This window comes from Denticeps clupeoides, unplaced genomic scaffold (genome assembly GCF_900700375.1).
Source record: "Denticeps clupeoides unplaced genomic scaffold, fDenClu1.1, whole genome shotgun sequence".
In the NCBI taxonomy this organism is placed as follows: domain Eukaryota; kingdom Metazoa; phylum Chordata; class Actinopteri; order Clupeiformes; family Denticipitidae; genus Denticeps; species Denticeps clupeoides.
This window is the reverse complement of record NW_021629971.1, coordinates 70,382-80,303: the sequence shown is the minus strand read 5'-3', so window position 1 is coordinate 80,303 and position 9,922 is coordinate 70,382.

Sequence of the window (9,922 nt, the reverse complement as noted above, 5' to 3'; positions counted from 1 at the left end):
TTTATTTGGACAGTAAATGTAAACAATTTGGTTATTCAAAAATATATCAAACATGTATTTTGACCAGAAAGAGATTTTCAGTTCTAATATGCAAAGGTGCAAATATGAATAGAGAAAATGTTTCTGCTTAAATATGTGGCTCCTGATTGGCTTCTCAGTGCTGTTCCATGTGAACATATGTTTACAACATACAGTCGCTAGGCAACACTGAAGGAGCCAGTTGTATTTTTATTACTCCTGCTTTCTTCAGACAACAAATTCAACTTTTCACACCAAAAGCCTTTTTAAAGGCTAACTTATTTTACTGTTTTAGCACTGTTATTAGTTAGTGTTTCTGTTTAGACTTATTATTTATTTTGTAGTTTCTTAATTTTAGCTTATGGTTGTGAGATTATTTTAGCATAATTTAGCATAGCAAAATTTAGCTTAGTATAACTTAGGTTAGCATAATTTATTACCTGCACAGTTTTCTTTTTTAGAACACAGAGAGAGATTTTTCCAGGTGAAGGATGGGCCGCCCTCGGAAAAAGACCAAGGAGCCACCAGTCACCAGAAGGCCACCTCGCAGGATCCTGCCAAAAATACCAACTCACATTCTTCACACTGGTAAGACATTAAGAAACTCCACATAATACTGTGTTTTCTCTTCGGTATTCTACTGCTTTCCTCATAATTCATAACTCAAGATCAAGATATGGTCCATTGTAAGTTATCAAAGTCAGTAAATTATCACCAAATATCTCAATGTATTCATGTCACTGTACTTCTCAGGTATACCGTGGGCATGTGTGAGCAACACTAACTCCCCTCCAGCTCTGCTGTGGAGCATTCCCTGTATGCAGCAGCTGCAGGCTACTCCACAGCCACCCCAGCAGGAAGACACTCAGGAGGTTGTTTTTCCGGATAATGTGGTGGACGAGCTGAGCTTTGTTCCTGGAATCTGGGACCTGGCTGTGGAGATGAGCTTTCTGCCTCCATGGAGCAGGCCGCAGGTACAGGATGGTCCTGCCACACCTCTGCCCAGTGTCACCAGCGCTTACAAGCCCTCCACCAGCACATCATCCATGGAGTTTGAGAGCAACGAGGACCGCTGGATTCTTCAGGACCAGACGGAGGAGGAAATGATGACCAGCGACCCAGCAGCAGACAGTCCACAGGGACCCCAACAAGAAGCCAGTCTGGAGGATTTTTTGGAGGAGCTGAACAACATTCCTGTCATCTGGGACATGGATTTCGAGATGTGCCTCCTCCCTCCACCTTACTAGTACCACTATTAGTAACACTAGCAGCACCAATAGTGATCACTAGTACAGGTAAGCATGAAGGTAAGTATGAAGGTAAGTATTTAGTGACGGGCGGCCCGGTGACATTGTGGGTAGCACCTTGTCTCACAGCAAGGAGATCTGAGTTTCGGTCCCTTCTGTGTGGAGATTTGCACATTTGCATGTATCTCCCCGCGTCAGCGTGGGTTTTCTCCGGGTTCTCCGGTTTCCCCCACAAAACAACTAGGCCAATTGGAGATGAATTGGACATGAATTGGCACTAATTTTACCTGTAGTTCATTAAACAGTTTAATAATTAACAGTAGTAGCAAAACATTAAAGCCAAAAAAAAAGGCTCCGGTGGTGGCACACCTGACCTTCAGGATCAGGGCGGGGTTCAACTCCCTGTGGAGTCTGTTTTCAGAATGGCTGCTTATCTAGTGTCTAAATGTTTAATACATGTTTAATCACTTACTGCTTATATGCATTACATGAGGCTATTCCCTAATCTAGCGTGATTTACCTTCAACAAATATTCATACCATCTCCTGTATCTGTGAAAGTCTTTTACGCTGCTATTGAACTACACAGACACCCCCAGCAGGTGATTGCTTTATAAAACCAGCTGTTAATGCTAATAATATTGATCACTTGCCTGATTTTATGTTCCTCTGGCCCACCCATTTCAGTGGTTCTGTAGACGGTCCTGGAAAACTGTGGTGAGAAGACACGTCCCTGAGGAGCCCCGGAACTCACAGTCAGTGAGTGAAACCTGGAGCCAGCTGGTCAGCACAGGTTTTGAGGGAGGAAGAGGAGACATCGTCTAGACCCGATGCGTTACTGCTCTCCTGTTTGTGGAAGAAATGACATCTAAATAAGAAAAAATAAAATGTTTGAATCTTTAAATGTGTGTTATCTTTCACCATGTGGAAAACCAAAGGTTAGATGATGAACAAAAATGAACATAATTGTATTTAAATTAAAGTAGTGAAAACCAGAAGAGGAAAATATTACTGGCCCAGTACACAAAGGGCTTAACGCATTTGGCCTTAAATCGTCGCATAGATCAGTTATAGCAGGTAAAGAAGCAAATCACAAACCTGCATATATTTCGTGGCATGTGACGTGTGGCATTCGGTGACTACGTCACATCTAGGTCCAGCTGTATTACAGCGTCCACCTTTATCCTCTGTCCACCACAGTGGAGTGGATGGTGAAGGATAGAGAAAAGAGAAGAGTGAGTTAGTGATGAGTTAGTCAATCTTAAAGTCAATATGGAATATTGAACATACTTAACCCTGAGCTGCTACTGGGGGGACTGTCCCTGTCACTACTGACTGTAAAGCACTCTGGATAAGGCCGTCTGATAAATGCTGGAACCTGTTCGGTGTTCCAGGTCAAGTGCATCCTAGATCATGTTCTGTTGATCTAGTGTTCACACTTACAGGACATTCACATGCTCACTTCACATTGCATGATGTATCAATTTTTATTATTTTTCTCTTCTGAACATTCTGATTAAATTACCTGTCTTTCAATGAGTCTCAAAAATTAATAAACTTTTCAAAATAAACTTTATGTTTAACATAAAATACCACTAAAATCATCTTAGAATTTATATATGTCAGCCTTAAAATAAAACTGAAATTGCTGTGTTGGATACACATTAGCCAATTGTGAGCATGCGACTGTACTTTGATATTCTGTTAATTGTGTCCAGGCTGTGTTCCTAATGCCTGCATTTTGGAAAACACCACTTGCAGAGTTCAATTAAGCAAAGCTGAAGAATTTTATGCATTAAAAAGCACATTCATTCCTTTTCACACATATATGTCAATAGATATATTCAGACAGATTTTACTTTAACTTTATATTTTGTGATATGAAGATGACAGAAGTTGTGTGCAAAAAAACTGGCAGGTACGTGAAAGTGTTCAGTAGCAGGCAGCGGCACGCACCAGAAACAGGTGGAAAAGAGTAGCAAGCATCTGGTTACCATGGTGATGTGCAGGCTGAGGTGTGCGCTGCAGCGAGGAGCCGGGCAGGAGATGAGGTAAGGAGATGAGTTGTGGGGGTATTAGGTGCCACAGCTACAAATAGAAAAAGAGACATACGTTTTTTTTACTCAGTGTCATTTATCTTTCCAGAGGCATTCATCCTCCATTCATATTTAATATTACTAAAGCATTAAAATAACACAAAAGAATGTGGATGTCTTATTTCAGTATTAGGTGCCTTTTTTGTTAAGTACATAACTCCACATGTGTTCATTCATAGTTTTGATGCCTTCAGTGAGAATCTACCAATGTAAAATGGTCATGAAGAAAACACTTTGAATGAGAAGGTGTGTCCAAACGTTTGGCCTGTACTGTATGTGAAGTTATGACTGGAACGTCTGGATTTCTACATTCTCAACTTTAAATGTTAATCACAAAACATTTGTGGTTTTTTTTTTTATATCAGATTACAGTGTCCCTGAGCAAATACTAGATTCTCATAAATCCAATATGTTGAACTCATATACCACATATGCATGTGGTATGGCAGATTGAAAAAGCACTGACAAAACATCTCCATCAAGTGTCAGGACATCTTTGAACCTGTACCTGGACAAGATAAACTCATCAGAACTGTGAAGACCAAGGGTTCATTCTGGGCAGAAGCAGCATCAAACAAAGACATATAGCTCATGCTTGTGCTCCCTTTCTGAGAAATTTATTTGATTGTCTTGGTCAGCTTTTGCTGAACATCCACAAAAATTAGTTCTTCATGAAGAGGATCGGTGATGAGGCTCAAGAAAACAGAATAATCTTTTGCATGAGATAAAGGAGCTTCTACATTATGTGGGAGCCTTGCATGAGAAAGACAGTAAATAAATCCTCAGAACTCTGACTGAGATGTTCGCCCACTTCTTTATCATCCAGACCTGCATGAAGAACCAGAATTATGATGCGATTATCTTGAAATTTAAACAACGTCTTATTATATGAAGCAGACCTGAAAGAATATGGCATAGACGTCACTGCTGCATCGGTCTATGTGTGACAAAAACACAAGTTCAAGTTTAATGTTTAGGTGTGCGTTTTCATTAAGGTTTAAATGCATTATGTCTGTATAAGATGGAAGGACACTTGAAAAGAAAAGAAAAGAAAAGAAAAGGAAGTAAAAACTGGGTGTCACAGGCAAATTTAATCTAGGTATGTGACTGGGATAAATGACCAATGACCGCTGCTGACAGGGTGGCCTTGATAGTGGGCAACCAGCTGTCGTGGTCTCACAAAGAACATGGACCATGCGGTTCTTCAGGAGGTTCTTGGCCAGAACGCTCTGCAGACCTTTCAGGATGTCCACCCGTTTTCTCGTTTCTGCCACACCCTCCGCCAACACCAGCTGGTGAACTCAGCAGAGATGGGGTCACCTGATACAGAAATGGCCACCTCTCTAGGCTGGGTGGGCGTCCCTTCTGGCGTTCCGTCTTTACTCCAGTGGGCTCTGAAAAAAATAAACAGCATGAATTTATAAAAATGTTAAACAAAAAGTGGTTTATTGAGCCGATTTAGATCTTGAGCAATTTTTAAAAGTAACTGACCATTTTCTTTTCATGGATTTTAATGAAGAAAGCAAGAAGCATAATTCACCATGATATGGTGGACGTGTCTTTTTCCATTTACTTTTATGAAGAAGAATTTCCCAGAATTATATTAATAATCAAATTATTACTGAAAACATGATCTTTTAAGGAGAAATCAGGAAGTTTGGGGAATAACCAATAATGAATGGTTATAAATGGTTATAAAATGGTTATAAAACAACCTACCCTCCTCCACACGACTAGCCGAGACTATCACCACTTTTAAGAAGAAGGTGAAAACCCTCTTATTCCATAAATATTACAGACAAATTTAACACATACACATGCATACACATTTAACAAACAAATACAAAATGTATAAATACATTATAATTTTTCTTAGTCTAGCACCCAACACTCTCCGAGCATGTTCTTCAATGACAAGTCTAAGCCTTATCAGGGCTCTTAGTTTGTATACTTGATATTCTATAGAAATCGAACGAGAATTGCTGGTGTCTTCCCATTGTAAGTCGCTTTGGATAAAAGCGTCTGCCAAATAAAGTAAAGTAAAGTAAAGTAAAGTAAAGTAAATGCACTCATAGAATAAACAATCTGTTGTTTCAAGATCAGTTTAACAAAAAGAACAACTTGAGCTAAACTGACCTATCGGGGGGAAGAGCCTTGGTGAGAGAGGTAAAGAAGAACCCAAAGATCACTGTGGCTGAGCTCCAGAGATGCAGTCAGGGGATTGGAGAAAGAAACACAGAATGGGCCGGCGGTTGTTGTCTTGTTAAAAACCAGGCACTGCTCATCACCTGTCCAATACAGTCCCAACAGTGAAGCATGGTGGTAGCAGCATTCTAACAAGACAATGACCCTGAGCACACAGCTAAAACTACAAAGGAGTGGCTTCACATCTAACCTGCCAGAACTGGAGAGGATCTGCAAGAAGGAATGGCAGAGGATCCCCAAATCCAGGTTTGAAAAAACTTGTTGCATCTTTCCCAAAAAGACTCATGGCTGAATTAGATCAAAAAGACGCTTCTACTAAATATTGAGCAAAGGGTCTGAATATTTAGGACCATGTGATATTTCAGTTTTTCAAATCTGCTAAAATATATGTATTTTTCTGTCAATATTCAGTGTTGTATGTACATTAATGAGGAAAAAATGTATTTAAATCATTTTAGCAAATGACTGCAATATAACAAAGAGTGAAAAATTTAAGAGGGTCTGAATACTTTCCATACCCACTGTGTATGAATGGTTCTGTCCAATGCATGTCTCACTCTACACTCCCTCTGCAGTTCTCTGTAGCCCAGACACAACTCCCTGCCACCTTGGTCATCTTTTCCCACTCGCTCATCAACCTCGGTCTTATCCTGAAGTCACAGATACACAGAGCGTACGAACCATCAGCAAGAGGGGTAGTAAGAGGGGTTTGATCCTGGGTCTTCTGGTTCATAGACGAGTGTGTTATCCACTGCTTTTAACCATCACCCTTAGTGAGCAATGGGCAGCCATGACAGGCACCCGGGGAGCAGTGTGTGGGGATGGTGCTTTGCTCAGTGGCACCTCAGTGGCACTTTGGGGGATCGGGATTTGAACCGTCAACCTTCTGAATACCTTAGCTTCCTTAAAGCTTAGGCTTTAAATCAAAACTACCTAAACAAAATACAATTCCAAAGACACGCACATAAACGAACTTCACCAAAAAACTCTGCAGGACCATGTCTGATGATGAATAAATTCCAAATAAATCAGCAGCCTTAATACAGCCTTCATGCCCGAAAGTATGGTGTGTGGTGAATGGTGTTGATGAAGTTATTTCCACAAATGCTCCCACAATTCTACAGGCTCAGACGATTAAAACAAACCATTCAAATCAATCAATGCGATCGTGAGATATGCCTGCGCGTATTGTACAGAATTACAGGCAAAAAAGTCCACAACACAAGACAGGCGCCGCTGTTTCTGTAGATTCTGAGAGAAGACCAAACTATGATGGCGCAGCAAAGAAGCAAGTTTTTTACGACTGAGGAGGTGCTTGATATTCTGGTGCAACACAGCAGTCCAGCTATTTGTACTGTTCAATCTTCATCTGATGAAGAGGATCTCCTGTGTGCAGAAGAGGTTGAGGCATTTTCAGATCCCTTCTTCTGAAAGGTATGTACTCTCTGTTTTAGAATTTATTATTAAAGAAAGATTATTCATATATTTTTTTGGTTATATATTTTTTATGTTTTCTCCCTGTACTTGATGTTCTTTGTTGAATTGCTGAGTACAGTATTGTTTATTTCAAATCAGTTACATGATCAAATTTTTTACTTCATATATTTTCTACACCCACCTCTCTGCCAAGCGGCGACGGGATACTGCAGGATGCGGCATCTATAGGGTGAAAACACGTTTACGCTGCAGAAAGTGCCAGGCGCCACGGTGCCTCACATCCAAAAAAAATGCAATGCCATGATACTCAATAATGTGTATACAGTTCATTTATTCCAGAGATTATTGGAATAGAAAATAGTTATATTCATGTTTTCATTTTAGTATTACTTTTGATTGAAATTTGATTTTCAAAACTGTCCCAGAACAGCTGTAATTATTTGAAATGAATACTTATATTCACAAGTAAGTTAAACAGTTTAATTTTGGGTATGTCCATTAAAAAAAGGGGTCCAGAGCTCATCAATCAGCAACACTTCTGTCTTCCAGTTGTATTTTATACAGGTAAGGAGCCTGAATCCTTCGATATAGCAAATTGTCAGTGATACTTTAGTGTGGATACTGTATGGCTTTTTTGTGCGTTCCCATGCTGCAGATCTTACAAAAACATTGAAATGGACGATTAATGTCATCCAGAATAAAAAAACTGCATCTTTAAAGTTACTCCATTTAAACTGCAGTCCACCTTCACTGACCCCACCGCTGCCAGCGCACTCAGAGTTTCCTCATTTTGCTCCACGTAGCGCAAGAGAGGAGGGAAAAAGTTCAGCCTGAATTGGGGACGGTGCAGCATGACATACCGCTGATCTGCATGGGGACAGACAAGAGTGGAGGAACTGATTAGGTGAGTCCAAGATTCGGAAAAGTGCACCTCTTTCCTGGTCTGGGGATGTCGGGTGGTGTACTGACCTCTCGCTGCATCCTGTATTCTGTCTCCGGCGCGGATGTCTCTCTCCTGGCTGATGACCTGTTCCAGCCAACAAGAAACACAGGACATCAACATTAATGTATTGTACCAAATTTAAATTGTATTACACTGTAATAAAGTAAACATTAGCAGGCAAATTCTCAACAGTTTGTAAGCGCTTTCATGATGCCTGCAGAACACCAGGAGTCGGTCTATAGTACCGTATACGGTCTACCATGTTGTCCCTTCACAGCATTGTCTTCTAATATCATGGGAAACGTCTCTGGGGTCTGCACTTGAGGTTGCATCTGAAATCAATAAATGATGTTACAAATACATTTATATCTGAAAAAAACTGTCTACATGACTAACGATGATCTCATTTCTTTGTATACATAAATGTATTTCTTCACTAAGACTCTTATTTGCTGACTTGTCCTCAGCTTTCAACACCCTGCAACCCCACATCCTGGCTCATAAACTTTCTTCCAACTTTCATCTAGACAACCAGACAATCCTGTGGATATTGGACTTTCTGACCAACAGATCACAGAGAGTACTGGTTAAAAAAACTGACCTCCGTTATACCTCCACCTGGTCACCACAAGGCTGCATGCTCTCTCCTCTGCTCCTCATCTGATACACAGATGACTGCAGGCACAGACACCCGGTGAAAGACGCCAACAACACAGTCCTCCAGTCTCTGCTGTCAGGCCCCTCACACAACCATGGTCCGCTTCTCCAGGAGTTTGTGGACTGGTGTGACACCTCATGTCTGGAACTGAATGTCAGAAAACCAAGGAGATGGTGGTGACCTTCACCAACAAGCAGACCTGGCTGCAGCAGTTACCACCTCCATCCACAGGAAGCCAGTAGAACTAGTTAAGGAGTATACAGTACAGGTCAAAGTAGTTGGTAGTTTTTGAAAGAGTGTCTGTACTACAGTAATCAGCGGTTGGTCATCACTTAATGGCTGATTAAAACAAATGTTTGCTTTAACTCTGATGTACATAGTATGTCCACTCTGATACTGTCTTTTACATCGGGAAAAATAAGAGCATTCACGCTCTTCTTGATCATCCTAATATCCTCTGGTGTAACATAGTATTGACGATTGCATCTATCTGTATCAATCTTTCTGAGACCGATAGTCCTTGTTCAAGCCACATGTCAATAAACGCCAGTAGTTCTGGGTCAACACGTTTTTTTTATACCCTCTTCTTTAATGCTGATATTATGTCTACTGTCTTTCAGCATTTTGTGCACAATGGCACCTGTAAATCCAGCATCCTACATTATACTGAAATAAACATAGACCCTGGTTTTGTTTGGTTCTCCATTGCTACGCCCTGTTGCTGTGTTTGATCTCTCACATGCGTAATAGTAATAATTCGTGCCAAGCCAGACATGAGATTTAAAATAGCTTGATATAGGAATGCACAAAATCCCCCTCCTCAAAAACAACAACTGCTTGGATGACCTCAGGATCTTTAACCTTCTTCATTCGAGAGCAATAACGTTAGTGTATTACTAATCTTAACCACCAGCAGTAATAAAGCTGACAGCACAGCTTTTCCCTACATTACTTATAGTAACTGCTTGCAACACAGTCTTCTCCAGACTTTAAAAACCCTACAACACTAATAAGAGATCATAATTATGTAGAAAAAAAGCCATTTCAAATACCAAACCTGACCTGAAGTGATGGCTGCTGGCAAAATGAAAAATATAATATTATTTTGCGTATTATAAAATACGCAAATATGAGTTATGCATCACATGCAATCAGCATTTCATCAGAATCTTTATGGTTGGTTAATTACTAATGCTAGCTAATATCTAATGCTAAGTGAATGCTAACCTGCTTCATTGCCTCAAACCAATTTCGCAAAGTAAAGCCTGTACATCAAATACATTTTAAATAATCTTACTTTTGTATTAAGCGCAGCGAAA